The sequence below is a fragment of the Crinia signifera genome, chromosome 2 (genome assembly GCF_055691185.1).
Source record: "Crinia signifera chromosome 2, ASM5569118v1, whole genome shotgun sequence".
NCBI lineage: Eukaryota > Metazoa > Chordata > Amphibia > Anura > Myobatrachidae > Crinia > Crinia signifera.
The window spans coordinates 225,905,506-225,920,196 of record NC_139218.1 but is presented as its reverse complement, the minus strand read 5'-3'; the positions used below and the strand labels follow the sequence as shown (position 1 = coordinate 225,920,196).

At 42.6% G+C, this 14,691-nt stretch overlaps 1 protein-coding gene across 3 annotated transcripts in view; it reads right to left on the bottom strand.

Annotated features, from left to right (window-relative positions):
* Positions 1–14,691, bottom strand: part of SRRM3 (serine/arginine repetitive matrix 3) — a 334,253-nt gene that overhangs the window by 202,223 nt on the left and 117,339 nt on the right. For all 3 annotated transcript variants that reach the window (XM_083173931.1, XM_083173930.1, XM_083173932.1), the window contains one exon: positions 6,393–6,483. The gene's annotated coding sequence lies outside the window, so the exon portion shown is untranslated. The remainder of the gene's footprint in view (positions 1–6,392; positions 6,484–14,691) is intronic.

Below are 14,691 nucleotides of genomic sequence, written 5' to 3'. Positions count from 1 at the left end.
TCTACTTGGGCTCCCGATAGCAGGATTCAGTGCCCCAATAAAAAAAAAAAACTGTCTCTCCATGTTTTACATGTGGCTAGGGGTGCTGTGGCATTATGTTGGAAGCAATCTTTCCCCTTCTCGCATGCATCTGGTCTTGACCAAAATTTGATTTATTTCTTCTATGGAGAGAATCACTCACATTTTACATGACATCTTGGGTAAATTTGAGAATATACGGGGTTTGCTTATTCCACTGCTTCTCCATTAAGGATTCTGACACTAGTTTTGGAGTTTATGGTAGTGAGTTTTGCCAATGTCTGGATCTTCAATGTTGGTGGTCCTTCTTTCCCCCTCTTTTTCTTTCACTCTCTTTCTTTTCCTGCTTTCTCCTTTCTTCCTGCCTAGGTTCTTAATTTCTTTAATATATGTTAAAACTGCATCACATTTATATTGTCAGTTTATTGTGTTGAGCTATATCTTGACGGCTCTGTATACAACAGTATACAGCTTTTGGATGTCTATGTACTTTCATTTTTTGTACAGTATGCGTTCTATATGATGCTTTGCAATAAAACTTATTTAACAAAATATAATAAAGTACTGCTAAACAAGAAGCATTTTGTGACTGATTAGCAATAAAAAAGCAATAACAGTTATAATTCACTAATAGTAAAGTGATATGATGCAATGCACCCTGTATGTGATATCCTGTATTTACTAAGATTTATGCCGGGGGAAGGTTACTTTTGCAGATGGGACGACCCCCTTGCTAAGCACCTATGTATGAAGGGGATCTCTGGTCAGGTATTCTTCCACCATGATAAAGCTGCAGTCAGGGCAGATGTAAGGCTTCTCAGTACCCTAGGAAAAACTTTAACTTACTGCCCCCCACCCCCCCCCCACCCCCCAAAGTCCCCTGCTTTCCCTGGAGGCCTCCCTTTGACACCCACAACAGTAGTAGTAGTCGGTTTATTTAAAAGGCGCCACAAAGTGTCTGCAGCACCGTACATAGCAAACAAAAAACAAATTACGTAGGTAACGTACAGGGTGTGTTGATAAAATACAGCATATATAGGGGTATAGCTGGATGAACTAAAATCAGCATCAGTTCAGAAGTAGGTGTAGAAATTGTCGAGCAGACTGAAGATGAAGTAGAGGAAGGGAAGAACAGGTCAGGAGCACAGGGTGAGGTAAAGAGGTAGGGTGAGTACGTGAGGAAGGAGGGCCCTACTCATAAGAGTTAACATACTAAAAGGAGGTGGGTGGACGAACGAAAAACAATAGGATCAGTAGGAACGGATGGGAACGGAGGCAGGATAGGAGGATCAAAAGAGGTTAGGAGGTGGGATAGGCTAGTCGAAAAAAGTGGGTTTTGAGGGAGCGCTTGAAGGAGGTAAGGGAATCAGAAAGCCTGATGGGTGGCGGGAGGTTGTTCCAGTGCAGGGGGGCAGCACGAAAGAAGTCTTGGACATGGGAGTGGGAGGAGGTGATTAGGTGAGAGGTCAGTCGGCGATCAGCGATGAAGCGAAGAGGACGGGAGGGAGTGTGGATAGAGATCAGTGAAGATAGGTAAGGAGCAGTGGAGGAGGAGAGAGCCTTGTAGGTGGTGGTGAGGAGTTTAAAGAGAACTCGAAAAAAGGAATGGGGAGCTAGTGAAGAGATAGACAGAGGGGGGAGGCGGAGGTAGATCGGCGGGAGAGGAAGATGAGCCTAGCAGCAGCGTTAAGAATGGATTGGAGAGGTGCGAGGCGGGTGAGAGGTAGCCCAGAGAGAAGGATGTTGCAGTAGTCAAGGCGGGAGATGACAAGAGAGTGAATGAGAATTTTTGGTCGCATGGTCTGATGCATGAGATGTTGTGTAGGTGAAAGCGGCAAGACTGTGAGAGAGCACGAATGTGGGGGGTGAAAGAGAGGGAGGAGTCAATGATGACACCAAGGCAGCGCGTTTGGCCGATGGAGGTACAGAGTACAGGGTGTAGGGCGGCAGTAAAGTAGGGAAGTATGCCTCAAGGAAAAGTATGGTGGCGAGGTCTTAGAAGTTGCACATTCCTCATAGACAGCAATGATTAGTTGATAGGCAGACTTGGTGGCGCCCCCCCAGATCTTGGTGCCCTAGGCAGCTGCCTAATGCTGCCTAATGGTAGAGCCGGCCCTGGCTGCAGTCATATTAGTGCTGATGTAGTCTTGTACAGTACATGCTCCAGAGTCAAGTATATGCAAGTAACTGGTAATAAAAAATGTGTGTGTAATTATGGCTGCCTTCTGTGCTGAACCATTATATATTCTAGGAAACACAGTTTATTCATTAATTGTATGCCTCATGCTTCCACCACTAGTTCCTAGTTAATAACTAGACTACATTTTCATGCACACTGTTTGTCCAAATAAACGGTTAGAACAGCGCAGTGAAGGTGACCGGTACTCTCGCTCCCACTGCACTGCCACATTACTCGGAGAAAGCATTGGAACTATTCTTAGAAACCCTTTGGTGTAAAACTACATATAAATAGTAATTTGTGTAATATTGATCCATAGGGCTTAATATATATTACGCCAATACTAAATCAATAAAAAGAATGTTTACACCATCCCAATGTTATTTAACAGAATCCAGCTATATCTAATCATTATAGTCCAACTAATAACAACACTGCGCATGGATTTAATGTCCCTTTTTTAATCTCCTTAATAATTCTTTCCATGAATTGGGAAGAATGGCGTTTAGAGGCAGCCTCTATAATATATGAACAAGCTCCATGTACCTCAGGCATTTCCACTGACAGTAGCCTTTGGATAATGGTCCAGCTTCCTTCCAAGCAGCTGATTACTTAATTAGAGTGATTTTATTTCTTGTTACAGTGAAATCACTCACCATTGTCTTCATGGCTGTAATGAGCAGTAGAGGGAACTGCCAGCAGGGAGAGTGAAACAGCTGTATATACAATATGTTCTACTTTACAGCAACTATAACATAGAGGAACTGTGAAATGCTACTACCTTGAGATTGCAAGAATTTCTCACACGTCAAAAAAAGGAGAAAAACAATCATTACTGTTTACAAGTTAATCATCGGTGTCATAGTGTATTGTTATACTAATAGGTGATGTGCGCAAAGTCAATGAATTGTGTGCTCTCATTAATTCACTTTCTAATGGAAGTTTGGTGCTCCTTGAGTATTTTAATTGTTAATTTGTGATTCAAAAAACAGTGTCTTTACTAATGCTAACATACAGTGGCGGTTTTTACCTATGGGCTGCAGGACTCCAGGGCTGCCACTGTCTCTGCCTAAAGTGAAGCCAGATGCAGTCTGTGAGACTGCTATGGCTTCAATGTGACTGGCAGTGACTTCTTATTGGAAGTCTGACCTGCCAGTCACTCAAGGCAGTCCCATTCAGAGGTATTCCCTCCCTCTGGGATGCCTCTCTGTGCGCAAATGCGCTGCAGCCCCCAAATCGGGTTCTGCTCATGCACAGTACCACAAACGATACTGCGCATGGGCCAGACCCGGGAACCTGATTAAGCCTCCGGCGGCTGCTACAAAGGCAGTCCATGGATTCTTGGGCCAGCGCATGCGCAGTATATACAGATGGAGCTGGCCTAGTCTTTGCAGGGGCTGGCGAAAGTATCGCCAGCCCCCACCAGTGGCCGGATCCTGCAAGGGGCACGTGCACCCAAGACGCTTGCGCGCCCCATGCCAACGGAGCTTGCCCTGGATCGACTCCGCCTCCCCCGCCGGCACCACCAGTCCCCCTTGCCGCCCCACACCCCCCCCCCCCCACCCACGCACGTCCCAGTCCATATTGCAGTCGCTCATCAGAGGAGAGGATCTGGTGGGCGCCGGCATTGAATGAGGCCGGCTCCATCTGTATGTAGTTACTGCGCATGCACTGGCCTGGGCAGGAGACCGGCGTCCGGGACGGTGTGAATGACGGCACGGGGATCACGGCGGGGGCATTAGCAGCGGAGGGCCCGCATTGCAGCATAATTATTCTCAGTAAAATAATTAGCTATTTTGCAGGTTTACAAAATACTTCTGAAAGGTCCATTAAGCCTTAAATTAAAGTTGGATTATATGCAGTAAGTGGATAATATGAACAATTCGAAATATGAAACCTCCCAAGTTTCTGATTCATGGGGGAAAAAGGTGTCTGAGGGCAGGACAAAGCCTTCATTGTTGGCATTGTCTAAATTGGGCAGTTGGGAAATTTTATTTTGCAGTATATATAGAACACTTTAATGATCTTTACAGTACAGATACTGTTTTTAGCCCGTTTGTACTGTACTATAAATGCCCTGTTATTGGACAATAATCCATGGGATCTGATAAAAGTGCCCAGAACATGTGTTATCTGCCCACAAAACGGGTGTCCTTTGGCTGCTTATCAGGGATTCAACTTTGCATGTCTGAGGCACACAAAACAGAATACCTGATCATTCAAGGGATATCTATACAATAGAGCAGTGGTCCCAAACTGTGTACCTAGACCCCCTAGGGTGCTGCAAGACACTTGCAAGGGGTACTTGGGTTTTTGGTCCAGGACCAAAACAAATTAGTTATTGTCAAAGTGAAAGCAAAATAAACTTTTGGACTAGGAGTTTCATATAAAAAATGCTAATACTCTATGGCACCGTGATTCAAGAAAATTTGGGAACCACTGCAATAGAGAATCCTCACTATGGTCCAGATGTATCAAGCTTCGATCAAAAGGAGAGTGATAAACAAGCAGCCAATCAGCTCCTACCTGTCATTTTTTCAAATACAGTCTGTACCATGGCAGCTAGGAGCTGATTGGCTAGCTGTTTATCAGTCTCCATATTATCCCTTTTTGAAGCTTAGTGCATCTGGCTCTAAGTCTGATACCTATGTCATAGGCAGTGCCCAGTGCTCTGAATAGTTTAAGTTATTTTAAGTTTAAGTCATTCACTAGTGCAGCGGTTCTCAAACTGTGGGTCCTGACCCCAAAGTGGGTCCCGACCTTCTCAGTATGGGGTCGCGACTCCATGTTGTGACTATTAGGCTTTCTCATCTCAGTCAGTGATTCAAGGAGTCTGAAAAGTCTGTTTAATTGTCTGTTATTTTAGACTCCTCCCATCATTTTGTTCCTCCACAATGCTGCCATGTATGTACCAACTGCTGACCACACATGTGATGTGATGACCTTCTGCATTAACTTGCTGGGGTCCTGTCATTATTTTTATTGTCTGCTGGGGTCCCAGAGCAAAATAGTTTGAGGCCCTCTGCACTAGTGAATGAGTGATGCTGCAGGTATTTGATGAGTATAAAACAATTTTGTTTGGTGGGGATCACTTGGGCGCTTCACTTACAGACAGCTGCCTCACTATACTGTGGGTAGGATCCCTGAACAGACAAAAACAGAGTCAAGGAGATGGGTAGGTATAGTGTGTGGCGCTTTGTCTGGGTCAAAAAAAGTGAGAAAAATGAGAGGAATACTTAGCTCAGGAGTTCCTTTAAGGTCCTGATGTCTCCTTTCGGAGGTCGAACTGGTGCTCCAATCTTGTGCTTTATCCACCCCTTCTTCTTTTTCCTCCTCCTCATTAATGACAATGGCCTCTCTTTTGAGTCTGCATGCAGGAACCAAGGCAGGAGGCACATTACACATTAATGTGCCTCCTGCCTTGGCCCCTGCTGCTATATGGGTCCTGGCACTTGCACAGTGAAGATGGCAGGAGCAGGGACATAAGTATGTGCAAAAGCAATGGCTTGACTGCACATGTGCAAACACTGTTTTCTATGGACTGCATTGGCTTCAGCCCACAGAAACCGGCTAGGGCAGACAATCGAGCTTTTTACAGAAACACAGCTACAGATGGAGCCGGGCTCCCTCTTGCTGGCGAATTGCCAGAACGTCACCGCTAACGATCCGCCAGCAGCCCGGCGTCCATCTGACTGAGACGCTTGTGCGTCTCATGCGCACGCGCGTCTCAGTTTCCGGGCGGCGAGGCGACGGACAGGGTTAGGGGGAGGCGGTGGGGACCCCGGGTGACCGCCGACAAGCCGGCGGGGACCCGGGGGAAGCCGTCGGAAGGTTACGCGCGCACGCATCTTGTTACGTGCGCACGCATCCCCTTTCGCATATACAGATGGCGGGTGGCGGGGGATGGCGGCTGGCATCGCCATCGCCATCCCCTGCAAAGAAGAGACCCGCTCCATCTGTATCTGCTAATAGCAGCCTGGTGTGGCAGTCCCAGGGGAAGAAACACCTCCAATGGGACTGCCTTACTGCGCATGACTGGCAGGAAGGACTTCCAATAGTAAGTATGTCAATGCAGGTTTTTTTTCTTTTTTTGCAAAAAGACAACTGACAGAGACCATTAAATGTTGGGAGGGATGATATAACATCTGATAAAGGAATTTCTCTCTGAGGGCTAAGGTAGTAAATCAAAAATTACCTTTTTTCAGTGTTACGAAAACTGAAAATCTTTCTGATTCTGGGTGTCAGTTCATGATTTCTGTGAAGGGTTCCTCATATTCTTTAAATACCTGTAGATGCACAACAAATTGTGAATTGCAATATACAACCAATACATTATATGGTCAAACAGGAAATTAGACAAGATACAGTAACTTACGGTATGTCAAAAGCTTGTAAAGCAAAATCATTTTTTATATAATGTATTTGAAAATACTTGGTAACCACTATATTAATAAATGTCCATTATAAATAATTTCTTTAAAATGCCATTCCTAGAACTAGATAAGCATATTTAAGTCTATAGCACCCAGTTATTACTTTGCAGCAAATATACATATGTATTTTGCAGTGGGGACTCCAATGTAACTCTTTGGAGTAAATTTACTAAGATAGCATTTCTATTTAAGATGGGACATTACTCATAGCAACCAATTAGATTCCACTTCTTATTTATTTAGCACCTTCTAATAGATAGAATCTGATTGGTTGTCCATAGCAACATCCCAAATTCAATAGAACTCCCATCTTAGTAGGAGTATCTTCCATCGTCCATGTTCAATGTAAGGATCTACTAATGCAGCCCAAATATTTTCCAGATACAGTAGGTGCTACTAATTATGTCCAAATATAAACCAACTGTCATTGGCCATTCCATTATTCCTTGTGTGGTACTACTGTATATATACTGTAGCTTTATTTAATTGCTTGTTCTTTTCGATGCAATAAAATGACTATAAGAGCTAATAAATGTACCAGTGGTGGCTCCTACCATTTTGGAGGAGGGAGGCTCTACTGACTGTGCTGCATGATCTGGAGGAGGAGATAATAGGGAGGCCCCTGATGTTATCTGGGTCCTGGCACTTGCACAGTGAAGATGGCGGGAGCAGGGACATAAGTATGTGCACAAGCAATGAGTTGACTGCACATGTGCAAACACTGTTTTCTATGGACTGCATTGGCTTCAGCCCACAGAAACCGGCTAGGGCTGACAATCTGGCTTTTTACAGAAACACAGCTATTTGCTAATAGCAGCCTGGTGTGGCAGTCCCAGGGGAAGAAACACCTCCAATGCGACTGCCTTACTGCGCATGACTGGCAGGAAGGACTTCCAATAGTAAGTATGTCAATGCAGTTTTTTTTTCTTTTTTTGCAAAAAGACAACTGAAGCTGAATTACAGTAAGCTCCTCCATCTGAAATATAAATAAAATACTATCTTTCATTGTACATACTGTCGATGTCATCTAAAAGATGTAATCTAAAAGAAAACTTAAAATATTTTATGCTGTGCTATTTATGTCCTAACTAATCTCTATAATGTTGCTAAGAAAAGCATTCATAGTAAAAAAATCTTCGACATGATACCGTGCTACTCCAGGAATGGCTTGGAGGCTCCCGAAAATAAGGTGGCACTCTCAGCCCCCCAAGAGGGACCCAAAGAAATTATTCACACTGAATTGCATCATCGATATACCCCCGATATACAGTGCGTGTTTTTTCTACACTGTATAGTGGGGGGCAGAGTCACAATGGCAGGATCATGATGCCTTGCCCCCTGGCAGCCCACCTTTCCATCAACTCCGTATGCTGCCACCACTCATATGAGGGGGCAACAAAGTAGGTAAATATGCTGTAAATGTATATAATTCCCTGACAATCACCCGGATATTCCAAATGCAATTATATTAAGAAAAAGGCGGGTGCTCCATATAAATAGATGTTATGGAACAGCATATTGTAACTCACGAGAGAGAGCAAGAAAGAGAGAGAGCACATACCAAACTCAGGGGTAGATTTATTAAGCTCGTGAAGTGATAAAGTGTCTGGTCTTTATCACCGGCCAATCAGCTCCTACTTATCATTTTTCAAACCAAGCCTGCAACTTCAAAGTTAAGAGCGGATTGGCCAGTGATAAAGTACCATCCACATTATCACTTTACCAAGCTTAATAAATCTTCCCCTCAATCACGTAACAAGATAGCGATATAGTACACAACATACACTGTCAAATATGATAATGTGTTTCTTTCTCATGGCTAAAAAAAAATGAAATAGCCATGACTTGCCGGCTCTCCTGGAGTGTGTGTGTCTCCTGGATAAAAGTATCCTGGATCATTCACTGAGGAAATGGAAGGGCCACGGGCTTCACAACATGATTTGCTATGAACTCTATTTGTACATACACTGGAAATGCATATATATATATATATATATATATATATATATATATATATATATATATATATATGAGATATACCTGTACTGTAATGGAAAACATATTCTAGTAGCAAAGTTATCCGTGAAAACTAAAGCAACCAGACCCCACTCATCATTACCAGCATGTCATGCTTGGAACGTTAGGCTGTAGAAATGAGATCAGCAGGTTGCCATCTAATCTCACAAAGTTTTCAGTGTTCTCCTTCAATCTATTTCAACATACTGTATATGACACCAGTCTACTGATGGCAGAAGGAACACATACGTTTTTCTAAATGAATTGTCTACTCTGACTGATTTCTGATTTCTTCACTCAGCTTTGCAGTGATAAGGGGCTCAGTCAGCTATGATCACGCTTTCAGATGCTTGCAAGCAATTCCATGTCACTCAAAGGAACATTTTCAGCACAAATCTAATGCTCCATGCACATGGAGCGATTGTGCCTTTGTGCTGAGCGATCTAATTCAGCATAGTTCACTTAGCACACAGCAATGAAGAACCAGCGATGTGTGCTGAGCGATCTGGCACGGCCAGTGTTCTCTGGTGAGAGAACACAGGAGATGCAGTATAAAATCTAGCCTGGCAATGGCGATGCGCGGTCCATCGCTGGGGTGCCTACACAGGGAGCAATCCATACTTAAATTCTAGGGCTACAATCACCCCATCTACATGCCGCAAACCTTTAAGCACAAATCTTCTGACAGAATTAGAAAAATATATATCTTTGGATATTAAAGTATAGAAAGCATACTGTATGTATTACAGACATACCTGGCATAACAGAAAGTAATAAAATATAATAAAAAGGTTACCAACAATCAGTGATATTCTCTAGATAGCAGCGCAAGTGATTAGACTTTTTCCAGATGATTTCTTTACTGTACACGCACTAATCATTGTATAATTGGCAACTGCGTTATTTTCCCATTGACTTTTGCAGTGCTGCCAAAAAGGGGCGGCAGAGATAACGTTATGGGTATTGTAGAAAATGGGTGCAGGGTTCCATGTACTCTGCACACCCTGCATATATTATAAATACAGCTAACTGATAATAACATTGGACCTTTTCTTGCAAACATTGGCCCTCTTCTTGAGTTGGCTGTTCATTGATTGCTGGTTAGTAAATATACTTATACTGCATATGTATGAAAAAATGTTGTTAGCTGTGTGATCAATCTTATGAGAATTCATCTATTTATGCTGACCTATCTCATTTATTCCTTCACATGGTGACATACTGGCAAGATAAAGAAACCTGTATGTGGGGTACACAATGTTTTCCAGTTTGGAGTGGAATACATTGTTGTCACTCCTTTATATGAGAACACCCATACAGAAGGTGGCGTCTTGAATACCAGTATCAGTGCAGAAATAAACTGGATTCCACATGACGGACTACATTATTTGTGTTTGGCTGTCTACTAAGATATCTTATGACTTCCATTTGGACTACTGTAGGAAACAATGGATATGACTGTGTATTGATAACACTGTAAATGCAATATTTTCTCTTGTACGTATATATATAACACGCCCAAAAAATTATAATGGTAAGAATAGTGTATAAATGTATTTCTAAAACAAAACACAATGTCCAGTTGCTTACATTGGGTGTGTAAGCATTTGTACACCTGAGTAAATACTGCTGTGCTTTGAATTGGATATACTGTATAGTGAGATATTCCATTATAAAAATAATCCAGTTAATTAACTGAGTTTGTACTTCACCAACAAGTGCTCTATACCAGAAAACTTAATAGAAAGACTTGAAAGCCAGCAGCAACTAAATTACTATAGGGCCGATTCGTACTAGCTGTGACTTCGCAGCCCATCTGATACTCGAACGGTTGCCCATTTGCGCGGTACATTGTGAGTATGCACAAGCCATCCGCCCAAAGGCAGCCATTAAAGGCTAGCCTTCGCTCACTGCTCTCAGAGTGTTTGTGCCACCAGCATTTTCTGGGTGTTCCCTAGAAAATGCAGACGTTCCCCATCCGTCAGGAGGAAGGGCTGCTGATGTCATCATTGGCCTCTTTCTCCCCACGGCCTTTGCAGCGACGAGTGAGTCCTTGTTCACTCAGCGCTGCAAGCAGAGGGACAGTCATTCAATACTGATTGATTTTCCCCCCCCCCCCCTGTGTGCACGGCTGCAAACTTTTTTTTTGTCCTGTGTTTCGACTGAAATTGACATGGACACCGTATCAGTCATGGCTCAGACACACTAATATATTCTCTCTCTACACCCTAGTGGATGGTAGGGTATGAGATACTGCCTGTCAATACATGATGGCTCAAAAAAAAAGAGTGAAAAACTTACATCTACCTTTTGACTCTGTACCTTCCCACGGTCAACCTAATGCTGCCCATACACTTGTGAGATATTGCATGCAATCATTAGATTTCGACCACATCTGGCTGATGAATCAAATGATTGTATGCATTTTTAAGGGGACATTCGACGCGATGCGCGGGCTCGCCGGTCGAATGTTGGGTCTCAAGATCTATCTATCAAGGTATTTATCGAATTGCAGGAGCAATCGCATGCGGTTTTTAATCACATACGATGCTCAAATGCAATCCACAGGTGGGGGGGTGGGGGGAACGCGTGGGGATGGGGAGAGGGGACCGGAGAAGTAGCGCGAGTGGGTAGCAGGGGTTAGTCAGCGGTGGCGGCAGAAGTGTTTAAAACACTGGGCAGCCCAGTGACCCCCACCGCCCGTGAGCACTTCTTGCGCTACATAACGCCACCCTCTGCCCACGCTCTTCCAGCACCCGATGTGCCATCTTAAGATGGCATGCGACATCGGGTTCTGCAAAGGGGGCACTTTAGCACCACAAGATGCGATCGGGTTAGATGGACATCGCACTGTGATGTCGCATCTAATCCGATCGCTCAAGTGTATGGGCAGCATAATGCTTGTGGTGACCTTCTGACCCTTTTGACCATGTCCACCTATTCCTCTTTAGTGGTGGACCTTATGTATGCTGACCTTCATAGTGTCGATTTAGCAACCGTGTGCCACAATCTCAACATGAAATCTGATCATACATTTGAAGTGTAACCTCCTCTACAACTCAACATGGTTTTGTCTCGGTGTAACTTCCAGCTACAGTATATGTACTCACAAATGGCGCCCTTTATAGTAATCTCGTTAAATCCCATGGAGCAATCTCTACCTGGAAATGCTATTCTAATGATCTGGAAATAAAAACTAAATTGCTTTTGAAATTCCTTTACAGAACATCTTGTATTTTGGGAACAGTTTGTTTTGCAAGCAATGTCTTCGTGATATTGATGAATTTGCAGATAGAAATGTTTTGTGCCAGGCTGCAGGACATTAAATAATGGGCAACGCTGAATAACCATCAAGGTGTTAGCTGATGCTGCAGCAAGGAAGCACACAGTGTGCCAAGTGAGGCCAGGAACAACTATTAAATCATTTCAGTGCTGCAATACATGGAGATATAATGTACAGCATAACGCTTGGGCTTCTGTTAGAGTCGAAAGTTATTTTGCAGCCCCAAATATAGATGGAAAATGTGCCCTTACATCTGTATTTTGAGTTTCCCACATAGTTAAGATAAATCGGTACTTATGTATTATCTGGGCTCCCATGTTAAATGCACCCCATTTTCTCATACCCCTACTATCCAACTACGCATGGAGTTGATTTTATATAGTGTGGCGAGCGCAGCGAGCCACCGTGCCCGAAGTGTGGCGAGCGCAGCGAGCCCCGCGAGGGGACGCGGTCTCATAAGAAAAACTGGAGCCCAGATATTACATAAGTACCGATAAATCAAGGTTGCCTACCCTCCTGGAATGGCCGGGAGTCTAATGGGGGTCTAATAAGTTGCTTTGCTTTCACTTTATTTGTTATGTGTGTATGCAATTATATTAGTAATCATAACGTTTATCACGTACATTGTACAGCAAAGTCTTTATACTGTTTTTACATTCTAAACTTTGTGATTAGCCACTCTTTGTTTTTTATTTCATCAATCATTCAGAATAGATGGAAGTTCTATTAAAGAAGGGATGTTGCTATGGGCAACTGATCAGATTCTATTATCTTATAGAAGGTGCAAAATAAATAGGTAGAATCTCATTGGTTGCTATGGACAACATTCCATCTTCAATAGAACTCTCATCTTAGTAAATAAACCCCGCAGACATAATAATATAAGAGTATTATTAAAAGTGTTTAATAGGGCCATAGCTGTATGTATTCTATGCACGCAGCCTTTTAAATTACATTTTCATCTCAATCAAGGCAATGACCTTTTGTGGCATTTTGAACTTTAATAGAAAAGGCTGAGTTATCTGCAAGCCTCTGCAAGTCCTTGTGGAATAATGCCATAGCAGCTACTGCTTCTAAATATCACCTTACATAAATGTCTCTGCAAACGGCTTCTATAATGCCACTTTCTTTAGCAACATTTTAACATCCAATAATTCCTACTGTTAAATCAATTTCCCATATTTTCACAGGAATGAAATGGTTAAAAAAAAAAAGGGGGTAAACTGAAAACCAGGAATGGCAGATGAGCAGGAAATGGATATCTATATGTTGCCATAAACTGATTAGTCAGCTGTGTCACTGCACCAAAGTTCTTGGCACTCACTGTTGGATCTATTTTTTTTTACTGCAGCAGAGATCAATGCAGTTGATAAATCCCGAAATGTGCTGTTGCATGACATGAAGATGAGACAACTTGTTCCCATTGAACCAAGCTGGTCAATTATTTTTGGGGTCAATATGACTTCATTGATCTAATCCTCAATTAATCAAATCAAGTTCCTACACTGCAGTACAACTGAGAGTATTCACCGTAAACATAGTCAGATTCATCCGGACAAAACCTTTTTGGAATTGCAAGATGTGATGAAAATGTAATAAAAAGGTACATGCATGGAAACTAAAGTTGGCCGTACAATAGAACAACCTGCATAGGACCTGATCATATGTAGGTCATAAGAGAGATGAAACGAGCAATAGTAAGTGCTTTAAAAGCACATACGATCTGCTTATGACTGCAAGCATAGCCGACAGATCATACTTGCAGCACGTACTGTATGATCTGAGGATCAACCTCTTGACCCATGGGACCGTGCATCGAACCGATATACCTCATGATGTGCACACCATGGGCACACAATCCATCACACCACCTGTCGAAATTGTGCATTTGTACACGATATCGCTCTAGTGTATGGCCAGCTTTAAAGTTATTATATAAAATGATGCATGTATAAAAAAAAAGCATGTCAAATAAAATAAAAATATAAAGCATGTAGAAATAATGGAATCACAGCAACTGCTGCATTTACTTGTCTGGACAGGGATGTCCATTTTCTGGGACAATTATAAAAGTAATGCAATAATTACTTTGATAGAAAACAACCATTTAAAAGACTGTTTAAACTGAAAGGCAAAGGGCGAGATGTACTAAGCCTTGAAAAAAGCCAATCAGCTCCTATCTGTCATTTTTCAAACCCAGCCTGTGACATGGCAGTTAGGAGCTGATTGGCTGGTGGCTTATCGCTCTCCATTTTATCACTTTTCAAGCTTTGTACATCTGACCCAAAATATCATAACTCATTTTGTGGATGTCTTTCACACTGCACATATCTGTTTATCATCCATATTAGCACACAGAGAAAATACAGTATATGGATTATTGATTTTATAATTTTATACTTGGAAAGAATACAGTTAACCCTATTTATCAAATTACAGTTTGAAAACCAATATAAAAACCCAGTGAATGGCTCAAATCACCGGCAATTTGAGATATTTTGCCTTCTAAACTTGTCAGAAAAAAAAATCCTCTTCCTTCCCCTACAGTAGTAAAACAACAAGCTTTTGCAGAATCAATAAAAGTCCACAGAAAGAAAGGGGTTGTGGTTTTGTGGGAATGACCGGAAAACCATGCTTTCCATTTATCGTCATTGTAGGGGCATGCTCAGCACTCTGGGAACTGCTGGTCATGCCCCCATTCTCTCTCTTCTATGGTAAATTAGGACAGTTGAGAGGTATATACAGAAGGAGGCGGAATGCGT